Raw genomic sequence first — 18353 nt, 5'->3', positions numbered from 1 at the left:
GGAGAGGCCAGTATGAGGGCATTAGGGCACATAGCACAGTCCTTAGGCAAGGGGATGCATCTGGGATGGATGCCAGAATAGCCAGGGTGGGTGATAGAGCACACCACTGAGGAAGGGCACCAGTTCCAAAGTAGGCAGAGCTTTGCCTTGGGTTGTGCTCATAAATATATTAGTAGAAAAATAGGGCTTCCCCTCAGGGGTTAAAGAATGAAATAGACAATCAGCTATAGCCTCCAGGAGCATAGAGCTGCCAGCTGACTTGTATCTTTGAGAACAGGAATTATGTTGTCTGCTGAGTCTTTACAGACTCTCTGGTATTCTTGGAAGTTAGAAAGAACAAGAAAAGCTTCCACTGATTTCCAAATATCCATATGTAGAACCAGATCTAAGATCGAAATTCATGGTTCCAACCAGACTTCCAATAATGAAAAACTCAAAAACAGCCCCAGCCACTGTCTCATTCAGTGCCAAAGTGTCACAAATAAGCAAACATATTGTCTGTAGAATAACTGTCTCATCCATAACTGCATTAGTGAGGGTTTTTTTTTAACATATGTAGGTTCCATTATGATTAATATAATAAAAATTCATTTAAGAGCATTATTGAATTCACACTAGATTTTAGCACTATGCATCTTCTTAATCAAGAGATGACAATAGTGCAACTACTATCATGAGAGCTCTCATAATCAAAAAGGTTAGGAACCACTGACCAAGGCAATTTAGATTGTGAGTGGAGAAGTGACAATTCATTAATGTTGGTAAGGAGCACTCTCGATTGCTGTCTTATTGGAGAGTTCAGTATAGTTCAAGGAGCACTGCTACAAAAATTTACAGAATCTGATGCTGTGAAATGGAGAGACAGATAGTAGATATGAACAGACTGTAAAACATTTCCAACCCAGTTTAGCCAGTTAAGCTCCTAGTCACTGCTAGAGAGTCTCCTATTCAGCCTACTAGTTCATGCTGCCCCGTTGAGACAGATATACTGAGCTATCTTCTGTATGACTGACAGGGAGTCCTTGTTTTTTTATCCCTTAGCTCCACCTCTTACCACATGGTAGGGTCACTGGTTGTCCAGGAATATGTGAATTTGTATATCTATCAGTTAGAACTTAGCTCTGAGAAGACTAAGTGTGAATCACTGCATACATGTAGGTCTTGACTGTTGTGTTGGTTAGTTTTGCTCAATGTATTCTTCTACTCATTGACTTTTTGGACCTCTTTTGGCATTTGGGTTAGGCTATTTTTTAAGGTGTTATTTTCTTCAGTATTTTTTGGGGTCTCCTTTAGCAAGCTGTTGATTTGTTTTTCATGATTTTCTTGCATCATTCTCATTTCTCTTCTCAGTTTTTCCTCTACGTCTCTTACTGGCTTCTCAAAATCCTTTTTGAGCTCTTCCATGACCTGGGACCAATTCATATTTTTCTTGGAGGCTTTGGATATAGGAGCTTTGACTTTGTTGTCTTCTTCTAGTTGTATGTTTTGATCTTCTTTGTCACCAAAGAAAGATTCTGTGGTCTGACTTTTTTTTGCGCAGTTTGCTCATGATCCCAATTACTTGAGTTATAAACTCTTTGTTAAGGCAGGGGTCTGCTTCCAGTGTGGAGAATGTACTGCCCCAAGCTTTGGGGGTTTTGTGTGGCTGTTTTCAGAGATACTTCTAGGGAAAATTTCAGTCCTTCCAAGGTGGTACGATCAAGGGTGAGGTGTTTACTCCTTTCCTGACCTGGGCTCTGGTCTATGAGTGACCACAAGCACTCTTTTCTGCCTTGGAACTGTGAGGAGGATTTCCGCTCCACCACCATGCCAGTGCTCCTCCTTGCCCCAGGACCACCACCCAGAACTGTGACCCAGATCCAAGCACAAGCAAAGCAAGAGAATCCTGCCTCAGCACCACCAAAGAGATCCCTGAAATCCCCCACTGATCAGCCACTCGATTCCCCCTCAGTCTGTGGGTTGAGCTCTGGAAGCAGCCACTGCCCCTGGGCTGCAGCCTGGGACTGGAACTGGGATGGAGCTTCTCTCTCACCAAAGTCACAGACATTTCCTACTGACCTTCTAAGTTGCCTTTGGTATTTGTGGGTTGAGAAGTCTGGAAACCGCCACAGCTGCCCGTGATTCAGTCTTCTGAGGGCTGCTCCAGGTTCACTGAGGCCTGTTTTGCCTATGTGCCCACGCTGAACTTTGTTCCTCTCCCAGCCCAGTGTGATAGACCTTTCCAATCAACCATCCAGATTGTCTTGGGCTGGAAATGTGTTTCACTCTGTCTTTTTGTGGGTTCTGCTGCTCTAGAATTTATTTAGAGTCATTTTTTACAGGTATTTGGAGGGGTTTGGGGGAGAGCTCAAGCAAGTCACTGCTTCTACTCCACCATCTTGACTCCACCCCTCAATGGTGTTAAGTCCAACCATTTTAACCAATTACCATTGATCAGCATTTATAAAGGGACCAAAGTGTTATAGGAGAGAATGTGTCCCCAAGTATGGGGGCAAGGTGGTTGTATTTCTGATTTTGCTGTATCTTCAAAGTATACACATTTCCCTCCAACACCTAGGGGTACACTCTCCTCTATGCCATTTTGGTACTTGGAAGAGTAGATTCAGACAATGCAGTTTCTATATAGCTTTGGTTCCACCAAATTCACATGAAAATGTGGAATAGCTGATGGATGAGTTTGTATCTCAGCTATGACTGGCTGATCCTGAAGGTCATTCCTTGGGGCCTCAATGCTTGGTTGGCTGCAAAATCTGACATGGATTCCAGCTCCAGAACTCTGGTGACTTGCTCCCCTGGCCTTTCACAGATCATGAGGTCATAGCTATTTTCAATTTCCTTCAATTAAAACAAGAAAAAATAAATACAAAGAAGCAGAGAACAGAAACCCATATTCACAGGCCACATATCAGTCTCTCCCCTTACAGGGGGAGGGCCCAAGGTCTGATCCCTTATAGAATTAATTGTCTCACTAGAATTCAGCCAGGAAAAGAAAAAGTCTAATCAAGAGCCTGGCTCTGGCTGACTAGTGCCTTTTGAACGTACCCCAGTTCTGATGATGTACATATCAATGGTCTGCCTCTTCCTCACATGATTAGCAGAGTGGAACCAGAATGTCTACATATACTTTAACTTTGGGAGCATTCCATTACACATTATAATGCCTTTCTGGAAACAGGCTCCCCAGCCTCTTCTACCTAGGGGATTTCATCAGTCCCTCTATTACAACTGAATGATTTGTAATCCAAATGACAAGGGGGACCTACACACTGAATTCTAAGCCCATGATATCCTGAGTTGTGGATTTGAAAGCTATAAAGCTCTCATCATCATCCTTTTAGGAGAATGGTAAAAAGTGTCCTCAGGGACATTGGCAGTTTTTCTGTCTCAGTGTCACCGTGGCATTGTAAAAGACTCTTATTTCAAGGGCATGTCTCTATTATGTGGAAAAGCCTATAAGAATTATTCATCTAATTCCATAACTGGAGAACAGAGATATGGAACCTCTGACTGATCCAATCAATTTCATTTGATCCTTGAAAATTTTCTTAGAACTATATTGAATTCAATAAACATGTACAAGGAACATGCTATATGCAGAGCACTGTAGTTAGAGGGGAAGGTGTAGCAGAGGTTCCCAAAGTGAGTGATACCACCCTCTTGGGGGTGCTGGAATGATTGGGGGGAGGTAATAGTAGCCTCAGGTACAATTGGGGGCCATTGAATAAAAATAAGAGGGTGGTAGAAGCATAAGGAAAGAGAAGAAAAGAAAATTTTGAAAAACTGTTTGTACATGTTTCATCTGTTGTGTAACAGAGTTAAAGTCATAGTGATTACATTATTTTCCAAATAAACACACAAAATGCAAGTTATAACTGATCAGTGGTCAAGTTGGCCGACCAGGTCTTAACAAACGAGCGTTGGCAGGCAAGCTTGTCGTGCGTTGTTGGGAAGTCCAGCATGCACTGGTAGGAATGTGTGTGTGTAATTGTTGAGGTTTAGAGGTTTAGGGGTGCTGGGACCCCAATATCACAACATGCAAGTCCTGCCCAAATGAATTTGACCCAAGCCTTCTTTCAACCAAAGACCAGGTTTATTAGAACATCTGCCAGATTGGCCAGTCTTAAGGAATCTGAGCATTTGTATCACTAATGCAAGTGGGCCAGATCTTAAGAATCTGAGCCATTGGCTAAATTGTAAGAATCTGAGCACCTTAACGGAGACTAGATGAATCTTATATACAGAAAGACTATGGGAGGGATCCAGGAGTGGTCAAGTAGTCTAGGGTGACTGGAGGAGGGGTCTAAGGAGGATCTGGATGGAAGTGGCCAGTAAGGGGTGAACAGAACACCGGAGACCTGGAAGATGTGGCCAAGGGAGAATGGAGACTAGATAGGATTAAGGGTGGGCAGTGGTCAGGGGCAATTGGGAGGTAACAGAACAGAATTGGGAGATTGGGCATAGCCATAATGAAAGGCTAGTTGAGTGGATTACAGCCTCAGGCAAGAACCAGAGATTTGGGAAAAGCAAAGGAATTTTCTTTTTGGGGGTCCAGATCCCAAAGACATGGTCTTTTCCTTTTAGGGGTTCAGATCTTATCCCCATCATAATGACTTGTTTACAATAAGATACTATATGGTTACATGATGCAATATTGCATCATCAAAATTTCAATGCAGAGAAAATCCCACAAATTTGCAAAAATTATTAAACTTAAGATGCATCATTTTTTAAAAAAAATTTTATATTTTTTGAAATGATGCAAATTTTAAAAAAAAATTAAAAGGTTAGAAATTTCCAAAAGAGCACTGAGTAAATTTTTTTTAAAAGGGGGTGGTAGGCCAAATAAGTTGGGGAACCTCTGGAGAGGTAAGATAAAAACTTTGGATAAGCCAAGATTTCTTCCCTTGTAGACCTAATAGTCTAGTAGGGAGACAAGACTGGGTAACTATAATACATGATAAGTTCATGAGAGAGATGCAAAATAAAGGGTCATGTGAGGTCCAAAATTGGGGAAGGTCTGAATGAATAGTGGAGATTAGAGAAGACTTTGTGGAATAGGAAGTATTTGTGTTGGACCTGGAAAGGTCATGAGGAAGTCAATGAGGGAAAAGAAGGGAAAACATTCCAGTCATGGGGAATGGCAAAAGCTGGGGTGGGGGTGGTGGTAGGTAAGGAGTAAGGAGGTAGGAAAGTGAAGGGAATGATCAGGAACCAAATAAAAATTAGTCTAGTCTGGCTAAAGCATAGAATGTGTGGTGGGGAGTAGTATGAGCTGAGGCTGGACCCATAGGATGCTGCTAGATTGGCTCTTCAGAGCTGTAACCAGAGTGAGGCTACTGGAACACTTTCCCAGGGCACCAACATTTAGAGAATACTAAAACGTGAACTAATCATGTGAATTATATATAGCAATTGGCAAAAATCATATTTAAAACAGGAATCTATTACATTTGGTCCCCCAGCAACAGATCTCCAACTGAGGTTTTACTTGGTCTTGTCTGCCTGGTGGCAACCTTCTTCAGGCATAGCTGACAGTGTCTTGGAGTCTTTTCCTGTCATCTCTCACCACTGGTGCTTATTTACTGGGCCCTTTCTCCCTTCCTACTCAGCTGAATTTATCTTAATTATTTCAATTCTTTTCAGATTATGAGTTATAAATTGAACTAAGGTCATATTTATGCTGCTTGCCCTGGATGCCAAAATTGCTATCTAATCTGAAGTAGACAGAAGAAAGTTGTTGTCATATCTATGAATAAAGAAGATTACCTGACAGATAGGTATGAAGGATGGAAAGAGAAGATAGTGGAAGCTATTTGTTGCAATAATACAAGTGGGTGGTAATGAAAAATTACTAGGACAATGGAAATAGAGAGGTGAAAACTGACAAGAAATACTACAGAAGTAAAGTTGAGAGGATTTGATAAAATTGGATATGAAGGCAGAGGGAAGAGAGAAATAAAACATCAACATTTCAGATTCAGGGAGTCTGGGTGAATGGTGGTGCTGTGAGCAGAAATAATGAAAATAGAAAAAGGAGCTGCTTTAGGGTGAAAGCTGGGCATTGGATATGTTGAGTTTGAAGCATAATGGAATATTCAGATGGAAATAATCTATGGAAAATTGAATATTCATGCATGGAATTCAGTGGAGAAGTCAGGGCTGCAGTTACAATGTCGGGAATTATCAGGGATAGTGGAAACTGCAAGAATGGATGAGAGTGCCTAAGAAGAGAGAGTAGAGTGGGAGAAGAGGGTGAAGCAAACAACCTTGGGGGAACACCTAATTTAAGAGTTTCTAGGACATGAGAACTGAAGTAGAAGCAGCAGCTCAGAACCATTAGCAGGGTGGGGTACAGGGATTGGGGAATGCCTGAGCAAAGCACCTTAGTCTTTCTCTCCATTGTATCTTGTTTTTCTCATTTACTCTTCCTTCTTGAAGTCAGTGTCATAGGATCATAGCTCTAGAAGAAACCTCTAGAACTAGAAAGGACATCAGCGGACACCTAGCCCAACCTCTCATTTTGTGAATGAGGAAACTGAGGTCCAGGGAGGTTGAATGCCTTGACAGGTAAAATCAGAGGTGGGATTTATCTCATTTCTTCCTTCCACCATGTATTCTCCACCCTTACCCTTGCCCCATGTCCGTTTTTATACTATTGCCCCTAAAACTATATTCAAAGAGGGGATCATTCTAAGAAACAGCCATCAGAGCATCACCTCTTGACTACTCCCTTCTCATTTTTGCTGAGGGGAATCTATCTCTTGCTTCAAAGCTCAGCTTTTCATGAATCTATTCTTCATTTACTATAGCTCAAAGTGCTCTCTTTCAACTTAAATTTTCCTAGAACAATTTGAAGTATCCTTTTGCCTTTATCATATCCTACTCTATCATATTTATTTATGTACATGCTGTATTGTAAGCTCCATAAGAACAGGAAGTGTGTCCTTTTTCCCAGAATCAGACTTTCAGAATTCAAAGGAACCTCAGTGGCTTTGACCCACGCCTGAACAATAAGCCTCTCTATAACTACCTGATGAACCTCTGCTTTAGCCCTTCAATGACAGGGAACCCATTACCTCCCATGGTAGCCCCATTCCACTTTGGGATGACTCTAATCATTAAGAAGGTTTTCCTTACATAATCTTAAATTTGCTCATTTCAACTTCTACCTATTGCTCCTAGTTCAGTGGTCAATCTCTCTTTCCAGGTAACAAGCCTTCAAACATTTAAAGACTTTTTTTTAATGTCCTCTCTCCAAATCTTCTCTTCTCTGGGCTCAACATCCCCAGTTCCCTCAATTGATCCTTGTGCGGACTCAGTTTAGAGTCTTTTGCCATTCTATTTGCTCTATGCTAAATGCGCTCCAGCTTATCAATATCCTTTCTAAAATGTAGGGTCCAGAACTGAACCCAGTACTCCTGCTGTGGTCCGACAGGGTAGAAGTCACAGGTAATATCATCGCTTATTCTTGGAAATGATACTGCTCTTAATATAGCCCAAGATCCCATTAGCTCATATTGAGCTTGCAGTCTTCTCATGACTTCCAGATTAATTTGGGTACAAGCTACTCCCCAATCTTGTGCTTCTGGAATGGATTTTCTGACTTAACATTTATCTCTTTTAAATTTCATCTTGTTTGATTTGACTCAGTGTTCTAGCTTGTCAACATCCTTTTGCATACTGTGGTCCAGTGTGTTGGCTAGCCTTCCAAGATTTGTATTATTTCAGATAAGGTGAGATGGGCCTGAGCACTAGCAAGATTACTCTTATGGATCACTAGGCCAGCAGGCACCAGCTGTCGGTAAGGAGAATTGTAGAGATTTGCCTATGCCAAGTGCACAATTGATTTAATATTATTTGCCATCTACATGTAAAAACAATTATTAACATTTAAAAAAATTTTGAGTACTAAATTCTCTCCTTCTTTCCCTCCTTCCCCACCCTTCCTCATTGAGAAAGCAAGTAATTTGATATAAGTTATACATGTGTAGTCATACGAAACATTAGTCATATTGTAAAAGAAAACAGATTCCCCCTCCAAAAAAAACCCAAGAAAAATAATGTAAAGAAAAATATGCTTTGATCTGCATTCAGACTCCTTCAGTTCTTTCTCTGGAGATGGATAGCATTTTCATGACATAAATCCTATGGTATTCTCTTGGATCATTGTATTGCTGAGAATAGCTAAGTCATTCACAGTTGATTATTGTACAGTATTGCTGTTCTTGTGTACAATGTTCTCGTGGTTCTGTCCATTTCACTTTGCACCAGTTCACGTAAATCTTTCAAGGTTTTTCTAAAAGCATTCTGCTTGTCATTTCTCATATCATAATAATATTCCATTAAATCATATACAACAACTTGTTCAGCCATTACCCAATTGATGGACATCCCCCCAATTTCCATTTTTTGCCACCATTAAAAGAGCTGCTATAAATATTTTTGTAAATATAGATCCTTTTCCTCTTTTTTTAATCTCTTTGGGATACACACCTAGTAGTGGTATTGTTTGTCAAAGACTATGTGTGGCTTTATAGCCCTTTGGGCATAGTTCCGAATTGTTCTACAGAATAGTTGAATCAGTATACAACTTCACTAACAGCACATTAGGGCCTCAATTTTCCCACATCCACTGAAACGTTTGTTATTTTCCTTTTCTGTCATATGATCCAATTTGATAGTTGTGGGGTGGTAGCTCAGAGTTGTTTTAACTTGCATTTCTTTAATCAATAGTGATTTAGAGTATTTTTTTCCCAAGTGCACAAAAAAATACTCTAAATCACTATTGATTAAAGATTTGAAAAGAACATCCTCCTTTCCAGAAGAGAAAGAAACCCATGTTGACATAATGGGCAGCACAGGGTAATGCAGAGTGCTACACTTGGACTAATAATGAACTGGGTTCAAATCTCACCTTCAATACTTACTAGCTATGATATCCTGGGCAAGTCACTGAATTTCCCAACTCCCTAGGGTATATTGACTTTCACAAATGTGTCAATAGACCATGTATTAGTGCCATGGTTGTTGTGAAGGTCAAATGAGTTACCATATGTAAAGTGCTTCTGACACCTTAAAGCACTATGTGAACACTAGCTATTGTTAAGGACGCTCATAATTCACATTCACATAACTCTTTTAGATGGACAAAGTGTTTTCCTCAGGACTCCCTTGAAAGGTAGATGATGATAAGTGTAATCATCCTAATACTCAACATATTGAGAACATTAGACAATAGATGTAATGTCCAACACCCATGGACTTCTGCAAAGGAGTCAGGGAAGGTGTCTTCTTATATCTCTTCTTTGGGGTCAGGTTCATTCTTCATCCTTTAGTAACATTCAGTTTTGATTATTCTGTGCTTGTTTTTTCCATTTACATTGTTGTAGTCATGTTGTAGCTTGTTTCCCTGAACAGGCTTTCCTTGCTTCTCTGTATTCATCATGTTTATCGTTTCTTACAGCACAATAGCATTCTGTGACATTGGTGTGACATGCATTTCTTTCTTTTTTCTTTCTTTCTTTCTCTTCCTTCCTTCCTTCTCTCCTTCCTTCCTTCCTTCCTTCCTTCCTTTCTTCCTTTCTTTCCTCCTTCTATCCTCTGATAAGTCTTCCTAAATCATCGCCCAATCATCAGCATAGAACCCAGCTATAGAAACTGGAACAAGTAACTGGCATGGCACTGAATGAGAGAAGAGTAAAATGTGAAACTTGGAAAAATGAGTTATGCCTGTACATAGGAAGAGAAATTTGTGTTCCTATATATTGTGAATGGGTAGACATTTTAAAATTCTAAGCAACTAATATTTATTGAGCATCCGCTATGGCCCCAGGACTGTCTCAGTCTTTGGCACGATGAATGAAGCCTGGACGTGTTGCCTTCCTAAATTATTCCAATCTTTTTCCTCACCCTCAAGCCATGGGGTTCAGGTGTGCTTTGTTTAGTGGATGTTTCTTTAATTGGAACTGTTACTTTGTAAAATTCAAGGCAGAATTCTTATTTGTCCCAATCAAAACAACTTAATAACATCAATGTGACAGAAGCTCAGCTGGAAAATCCACTTGATGCATTAGAAAATCATCTCTTAAAATTACTGTGTAGCAATTCCCAAACAATGGTGGCTCTAGGCCCCAGCTGCTGCCATGGACCTGAGCCTTTTGGACTCTGCTCTTTTCACTTTTGAATGACAGATTGGCCCATAAACACATGAAAGATGCCTGAAAGACACAGCAAGATCTGCTGTGAGCACAGTCCAGAAGTGAAGAATGTTGAGTAGAAAGTCACATGAGACTCATTCTCCAAATCTTCCTTGATAAAAGTAATCTCCCTGCTCTACATGAAATTCCTAGCACCAGGCATGTCTTAAGGACTAAGACATTGTGGCCTGAGAAAAGTTACCCATTAAGTATTTTAGTTATATTAGTTCAGCTGATTAAATCTTTACCAACTCACACTTAAAGAGCTTTACCATTGGCAGACTTTTCCCCATCACAGTGCTGTGAGGCAGGTATTACATTTTAACAAAGCTTAAGAGTAGACCTTTCAAGACCCCACCCTGCCACCTAGCTGTGAGTGTTGTCTCTCCAAAGTTAACCTTATATTTCATGCTATCTTAGATTAAGAACTAGAAGGGATCTTTGGAGGTCATCACATCCAGTTCCTCATTTTACAGATGATGCAATTGAGAGACTCATGGAGGTTAAATGATTTGCCCAAAGATATACTTGCGGAAACAGGATTCAAACCCAGGTCCTCTGATTCCAAAGCCAGGCCTCTCCACTGTGCTATTTGGCCTCCCTTTTCTGTTATGTATGTATGTATGTATACATATATATATATACACACACACACACACACATATATATATACATATGCATATATATGAATGTGTATGTAGGTGTATATTATATATATGTATACTATGTACACATATACCTAAACACACACACACACACACACACACATATATATAATATACACATAGATAGATAGATAGATAGATAGATAGATTCTCCCATTAGAATATAAGTTTCTTGAGAACAAGAGCTGTTTTAATATTTTATTCCAGAGTTTGGGACAATACCAAGCTCATAATAGGTGTTTATTAAATATTTGTTTATTGATTATGTACAAGGCATTGGGAATAAAAAGTCAAAATTCACAATCCCTGTCTTACATTTGGTCCGGGGAGAAGGAGAGGCAGATTACCACTCAGAAAGCTCAGGAATGACCTCATATAGGAGGAGACAACTGAGTATGCTTTAACAGGAAGCTAGGAATTGTTGTTCCTCTTTCCTTCTGGAAGAAGACTAATGATATTGCAAGAATGAAGCCTTGATTTGTTCCTGAATTGTATTTGAATGAGGCAGAGCTGCAAAAAATCATCAGCCTCACTCTGTCTTGCAGAGTCATGGAAGTCCAATGGCAAGACAAAAGCCAAGATGACTAGTGATGACCCAGCATGCAGTGGGTGACCTTGGTCTTTTTAAATTAAGATCTTTCTCAGATATCAGTTTATTTGAGGCAGCTCTCATTCAATGGATAAGGGCTAGGTAAGAATTGAGACAAAAGATGGCCTAATTTATTATCACAAAAAGATCAGTCTCAAAGGGAAAGACCCTCAAAGTTTTTGGCCAGAACAGGAAACAATGGCTATTTACACTCATTCTAAATCTCCAGAACCTAAACAATGAGTCACAGAGGCTTGGGGGGGTGGGTTGTGTGCTATTATTGACTATTCAATGAAAGTCAGAGTAACTAGGGTTTAAAGGTATAGTCAAGTATTTGAAACACAGATGGCTTTTTTAAAGCCTGTTTTTTCAGAGCTATATTTCAAGAAATCATGAATGAAAGTTGCATAGGAAAAAAAAATAAATTATCCCAGCTTTTTGAAAAGTAATAAATAAATAAAAGTTGAAAAAAAAAATCTACCCCTAAACCTCAAAATAGCTTACAAGATGAAAGTGACCAAAATTGCATTCCTATGGACAGAACACCCACATGTAAGGATATGGCACCCCAAGTGGAGAGAGGACCACATGTGGTGAGGGAAGGAGGAAGAGGAGGAGGAGGAGGGGAGGAAGAGGAAGAAGAGGAAGGGAAGAAGAAGATGAGATGAAGACAAAGACAAAGAAGACGGAAAAGAAGAAGAAGAAATATTGTGGAGGTTAAAGTATTAAAACTTGGGAGCTGAATGGATATGGGTGAAAGGTGAGGTAGAATCTGACTTTGTGGATTTAGGTGACCAAAGGGTGGTGGTATCTTTGGTGGAAATAGGGTAGTTTGGAAGGGGGAAAGAACATAGAGGAAATACGATGCACCCCATTTTGAATATGTTGAAATTTAGAAGTCTACAGAACATCTAGGGAGAGATGTTCAAGAGGTAGTTTACTAATGTGGGACTGGAGTTCTGGAGACAGGTTAGGATTGAATATACACATTTGGGAGTCAGGAATTGCTTCAAGATGGCAATGGTGGGGGGAAAAAGATCCAATGAAATCACAAAAGAAAAAGAGTATAAAGAAGATGGGACTTAGGATAGAGTTTCAAGGGACGCTCACACTTAATGGACAGAAGAAAGATAACGATCCAAAAGAGGACTGAGAAGGAATGGCCTTGTTGGTAGAAAGAAACTTTAAAAAGCAATATTGGGGAAGCTACGTGGGAGGATAGAAAGTCCCCGGGAAGATGGGATGGTTGACAGTTTCAAAAGCTGCAGAGAGGGCAAATAGGATGAGGAATGAGAAAAAGCCATTATATTTAGCAGTTAAGAGAGCATTGGTAACCTTGGAGACAGCAGTTTCAGATGAGTAATTTGGGGGAGAAGGAACACTGCAAGCAGTTAAGATGGGAGTGAAGGGGGTGGAAAGGGAGGAAATCAATGCCATGAGAGCAGGTGATGCTTCCTAGGAAATATGAAATGATAGCTTGAGAGGATTTCAGGGTCAAGGGAAGGGTTTTTTTTAAGGATTGGAGAAACTCACAGGCATGTTTGTAGATGGCGGAGAAAGAGCCAGTAAATTAGGAGAGAATGAAGATGAGAGAAAGGGAATGATTAAGGGACAAGATCCTGTTGGAAATGGGGAAGATGGAAGGGAAAAGAAGGGAATAATCATTATACACTGCCTACTGTGTGCTGGGCACTGCTAAGCACTATCCTCTAAACAACTCCAGTATCTTTGCCAAGAAAACTTCAAATGGGGTCAGAAGAGTTGGACAGGACTAAACCAGCCAAACAGCACTTTCCGACTCCAGGCCCAGCACTCTATCCACTGTGCCACCTCACCGCCTGTAGATAGAATGAGATATTACAAACATTATTATTGCCATTTTACAAGTGAGGACACTGAGGCTCAGAAGCGTTACAAGTTTTTCTGCAAGGTCATGTAACTAGTGAGTGTATGAGACGAGATTCAAATTCAGCTTTCTTTCTTGAGCTGTCTAATTCTGTCTCCGCTATATCACTAGAACACCTAAGTCTGACTCATTTAGGTATAGAAGGGAGCCTGTTCTCAAAAGCAAGGTACCAACAGTCTCTGCTGTGCTTGGAGTGAATTGATTAGGGTTCTGAGGACATACTGGATCTGCTTTCTGAGAAAGAGCCTAGGAAGTCTGCAGAGGATTGTCAGGGGCAAACTGGCTGTCTGGTGATGAACTCTTAGCCCATAGCTATAACCACGGCCATTGTCATTTAGTAAGAGCAGGGCCATCAGCTTAAGTTTTGATGAAAGAAGGAGGGATCAGGAACACCACAGGGAAGTGGGAGCAGGGGGGAAAAGGTAGTAGAAGAGAAGACATAAAAAGATAAGGTGGAAAGAATGGCAAAGACTATTTCACAATTTTTATTTTCGTACTGCCTTATACTTCTCTTTTATGTACTTGTTATATGCAATTTTGTAATATAGGTGTGGAGTGTGTGTGTGTGTGTGTGTGTGTGTGTGTGTGTGTGTGTGTGTGTGTGTGTGTGCCTGACTGCCTACTATGCCCCACAGCAGACTGCTGGGTCTATGAAGGCAAGGACCTCTTATTCACCTTGCTATCTCATGTAGGCTTTGCACAGAATTCTGCACATAATAGATGTTTTAAAAGTGAGCTGAATTTCATTGGATTGCTGAGGGCAAGAACAGTCTATTTGACCACAGATAGCCAGAATTTACCGGTGTCATTGACAAATGGCCACAATGATGATTCTCCGCCCCCCCCAAAAAATTTAATTCTTGATTCATGTTTTATATTGACAGATGTTTGTATTATCCATCCATTTTTCTCCACATTATAATCTTATTTTTAGGTTTTTCAAAAAAGATATAAAATTACTTTTAATTATTGCATCAACACATAGAGAGAGGCAGTGTGGCATAGTAGACATGGGCTTGGAATTAAAATGTTTTGTTGTCATTCAGTCTTGTCCGACTCTTCGTGACCCCATTTGGGGTTTTCTTGGCAAAGACATTAGAATGGTTTCCTATTTCCTTCTCCAGCTCATTTGACAGATAAGGAAACTGAGGCAAACAGGATTCAGTGACTTTCCCAGAGTCACACAGCTAGTAAGTGTCTGAGGTTGTATTTGCAGGTCTTTGCCAAGAAAAGTCTGAAGGGTAGGACATGACTGAAATGACTCAACACCAACATCAACACCAACGTCCTGGTTCCAGACCTGGCACTCTGTCCATAGTGCCACCTAGCTGCCCCAGAATCAGAATGACCTGAGTTCAAATTCTACCTCTAAACTATACTGGTTGTGTGACCCTGGAAAGCCATTTAAACTCTCACTTTCTACCTCCAACTCTGAGACCCAAAGTTGCAGAGCAGATGCGGAAGTGCATTAATGTAAGGAGTTTCCGCACTCCTCATTCCCCATACCAATGAAATCACAGATCCCAACTCAAGAAAAAAAAAATCACCGAAACACCTGCTTTGTCGATCCTATTCAGGTTTTTAAAAATGTTTTGTGGATCTATGACTTCATGAATGCATCAAGTTCCTTGATGAGGAAACCCCTCTCTACTTATGCAAATCCACAACTGTTTTGCAATTTAAATTGTTAGAAAATTACTTGGGGTAATTAATTACCTGTTCAGTGTCACACAACTAGTATGTGTCAGGGACTGAACTTCAACCTGATTTCCTGACTTGAAAGCTCTCTTTTTATTCATTATGCCATGCAGTCTCTCAGCCAACACACACTACATATTTATGGGGAACCTGGTGCTAAATCAGTCATAGACTACCTGCTTCTGGGCTGGGATCTCATCTGTATCAAAGCAGCTACCTCACTGTGAACTATTGCATTATTCAGATATAACACATCGTGGGCGAATGGGTGTTAAGTGTATCCAATGATGATTGTTTCTAATGCCAAGAGATCACAGGGAGTGTCTCATTACAAGGAACTTTAAGAAAGCACCCAAATTCTCTGACTGTACTGGAATTTTATTAGAGAAAATAAGTGGACTATTGACTGGCAGACTCACAATGCTTTTTGTTAACACAGATATTTTTAAAATAGTATTTCAAATCTTTCAAGCCTAATAGCACACTTTACAGACCATTAAGCTCAATCCTTTAGTTTACAGATGAGTAGACTGAGTACCAGAGAAGTTGGGTCTTGCCCATGGTCACAAAGCAGGGTGAAACAGGTCAGGGACTACAATCCAGATTTGCTAAATCTCAGCTCTTTCTAACTTACCACCACCCTGCTGCTTGGAAATTTGTCCTCGAAAATATTTGTCATCACTTGTTTATCAAGCAGAAGTGTTACAAGAATTGCTAAATTCTATAAAGTATTTTGGTTATTTTTAGTGGAAGATACTATGTGAAAATATCTCACCATCCCCAATGACTTTCAGACAATTGCTGGATAGTGATTTATATATATTTTTTAATCTTATTTTTCTACTGAATTTTGTTTTTTTTTTTGCTTGCTGACCGATGTGTGAGACACTGAAAAGCCACTAAACTTTGACCTCCAAACAGAATCTGTATCTTTGTTTCACACACAGAGTATGAGAGAGTATGTATGTGTGTCTCATGCATTTCTATGTCCACGTCAGTCTGATCTGTCTCAAAGAACAGTGTTCGTCACTTTTTTTTGCATTTCCTTGAGTTACATGAATGCTTTTATGTGCGAGCATATGGATGTAAGCATGCATGTACACATCTACATTTAAGTCAATATCTATACACAGTGAGTGTGGATAGTATTCCCGAGTTGGACTCAGAAGACCAAAGTTCAAATCCTACTTCTGACACTTACTCTCCTTGTGACCTAGGCAAGTCACTTAACCTCTATGAACCTCAGGCAAGGCAAAGTAAGTCAAATCTACAAGTATTTGCTAAACATCTGCCAGGTACTGTACTAAGTGCTGAGAATACAAAGGCTAAACAAATACATTGCGGTCCCTCTCTCAAGGTTCTCACAGGCAAACTCCCCAAGACTTATCTATATCTATATATCTAGGTAGATACAGGCTTTTAGCACTCTTTTATAAATTTTTTTTATTTTCATTTTTTTTTTTTAGGCAATTGGGGTTAAGTGACTTGCCCAGGGTCACAAGGTCAAGTGTTTGGTCTGAGGTCAGATTTGAACTCAGGTCCTCCTAAATCCAGGGACAGTGCTCTATCCACTGCACCACCTAGCTGCCCAGATATAGGCTTTTAGACATTAAATTTAACCCATCCTGGGCCCATCTCATGATTACCTTACAATTCTCTCAGTGGCAATAGTCTTTGATCCTCCTATCTGACTGCTCAATTGGCCAGGCTTTGTGGGGTTGTGAACTTTCCTGAAGGCTGGTTAGGTGCTCCCAGAGCAGTAAGTAGAGTGTAGTCAAGGGCAAGCCAGGTACAGAAACTCCTCTAGCTGCTATTTCTTTCTCCAAACTCCACTGCTCAAATGTTCCTTCTGGCAAGTATCTCACGTTATTTCAACCCCTGACTCCTCTGCTCCTTGGTTCTCTTACCAACTGGTCTCTGTTTTATGGTTGGGGCTATCCTGAGACAAATGGCTTAGGGTTCATTGTGTGGGCAAAAATATATCCTTTGCTATGATAACACCCAGTCTCTCAGAGAATTGAGCTTCTTCCAAAATCTACACTATCCATATGCTCACATGATCCTAGATATTGGCTCTTTCTATTTGCAGAAGCTTCCAGGCCAGGCTGCCAAACCACTATTTAACATATTCCCGTCCTAAAGTTATTTTGTGAAACTACTGAATGGCATAGAGATTGCAAAGATTTGGTTGCTCTCACAGCCACCCCCAATGGGAAGGAGATCCAGGGATCGACTGACTTGGACTTTCTTTCAGTATCTGCATAAGGTTCAGTTGTGAGAAAGCTATATACAAGTAGGAAAATGGGGAAATGAAAGAGAAAAACTTTTCTCTCTCAAAATCAAAGCAGAGGCGTTTATAAGACGTTACTGGGCTCCAACAGGAGAATCAAGCTTTTTGAACTTCTGAGAAATGATGTATTTAGTGAAGCCTCAAGTCCCCAATGCCACATTCACCTCTCCTTGTTTCTCCTCATCCCATCTCATCTCTCTCTCTCATCCTTTCTTCCTTTCTTTTTCTCTTTCCTTTTTTCTTCCTTCTTTCTTTTTTTTTCTTTCTTTCTCTTTCCTGGTTTCCTTTTTCTTCTTTGACCTTCCCTCTTCCTCTGCTTACTTTTCCGTGTTACCTATAAATATACTCAGATCTTCCCATTCTTTAAAAAAAAACACCTTTCACTTGACCTTGCTATCCCCTCAAACTATCATTTTACATCTCTCCTCCCTTTTACTACCATATTCTGGTTTTAAAAAATAGTAACCAAAAATCACTGTCTCTTTTTAAATTCACTTTCCAACCCCTCTTGACTTCTGTTGTATTCACCACAGTAAACAACAAACTCTTTAATTGCATAAACTATTTTATATCTTTGTATTCTCAACATAGAGTACAGTGTTTTGGACATAGTAGGGAAAAGTTAGATTGTTTCCTGTTTGCACTGGATATACCTTGTACATATGTAGTAATTTGCCAGTTGTCTCTCCTTGAAATGTAATCTCCTTGGAGATTGAGTTTTTGCCTTTCTTTGTATCTCCAGTGCTTATCACAGTGCCTAGAATGTAGTACTTCATAAATGCTTGTTACAGAACCAGGAGAACCCTGTACACAGTTACAGCCACATTGTGGGATGACTGACTTTGATAGACTTGGCTCTTCACAGCGATGCAAGAATCTAAGACAAGTCCAAAAGACTCACAATGAAAATTGCTATCCACACCCAAAGAAAGAACTATGGAGTCTGAATGCAGATGGAAGCATACTATTTGCTCTCCTCTTCCTTTGTTGTTTTATTTTATTGCTTCAT

Source organism: Vombatus ursinus, unplaced genomic scaffold (assembly GCF_900497805.2).
Source record: "Vombatus ursinus unplaced genomic scaffold, bare-nosed wombat genome assembly UNPS02014798.1, whole genome shotgun sequence".
NCBI classification, from domain to species: Eukaryota; Metazoa; Chordata; class Mammalia; order Diprotodontia; family Vombatidae; genus Vombatus; species Vombatus ursinus.
This window is presented reverse-complemented; position numbering follows the sequence as displayed.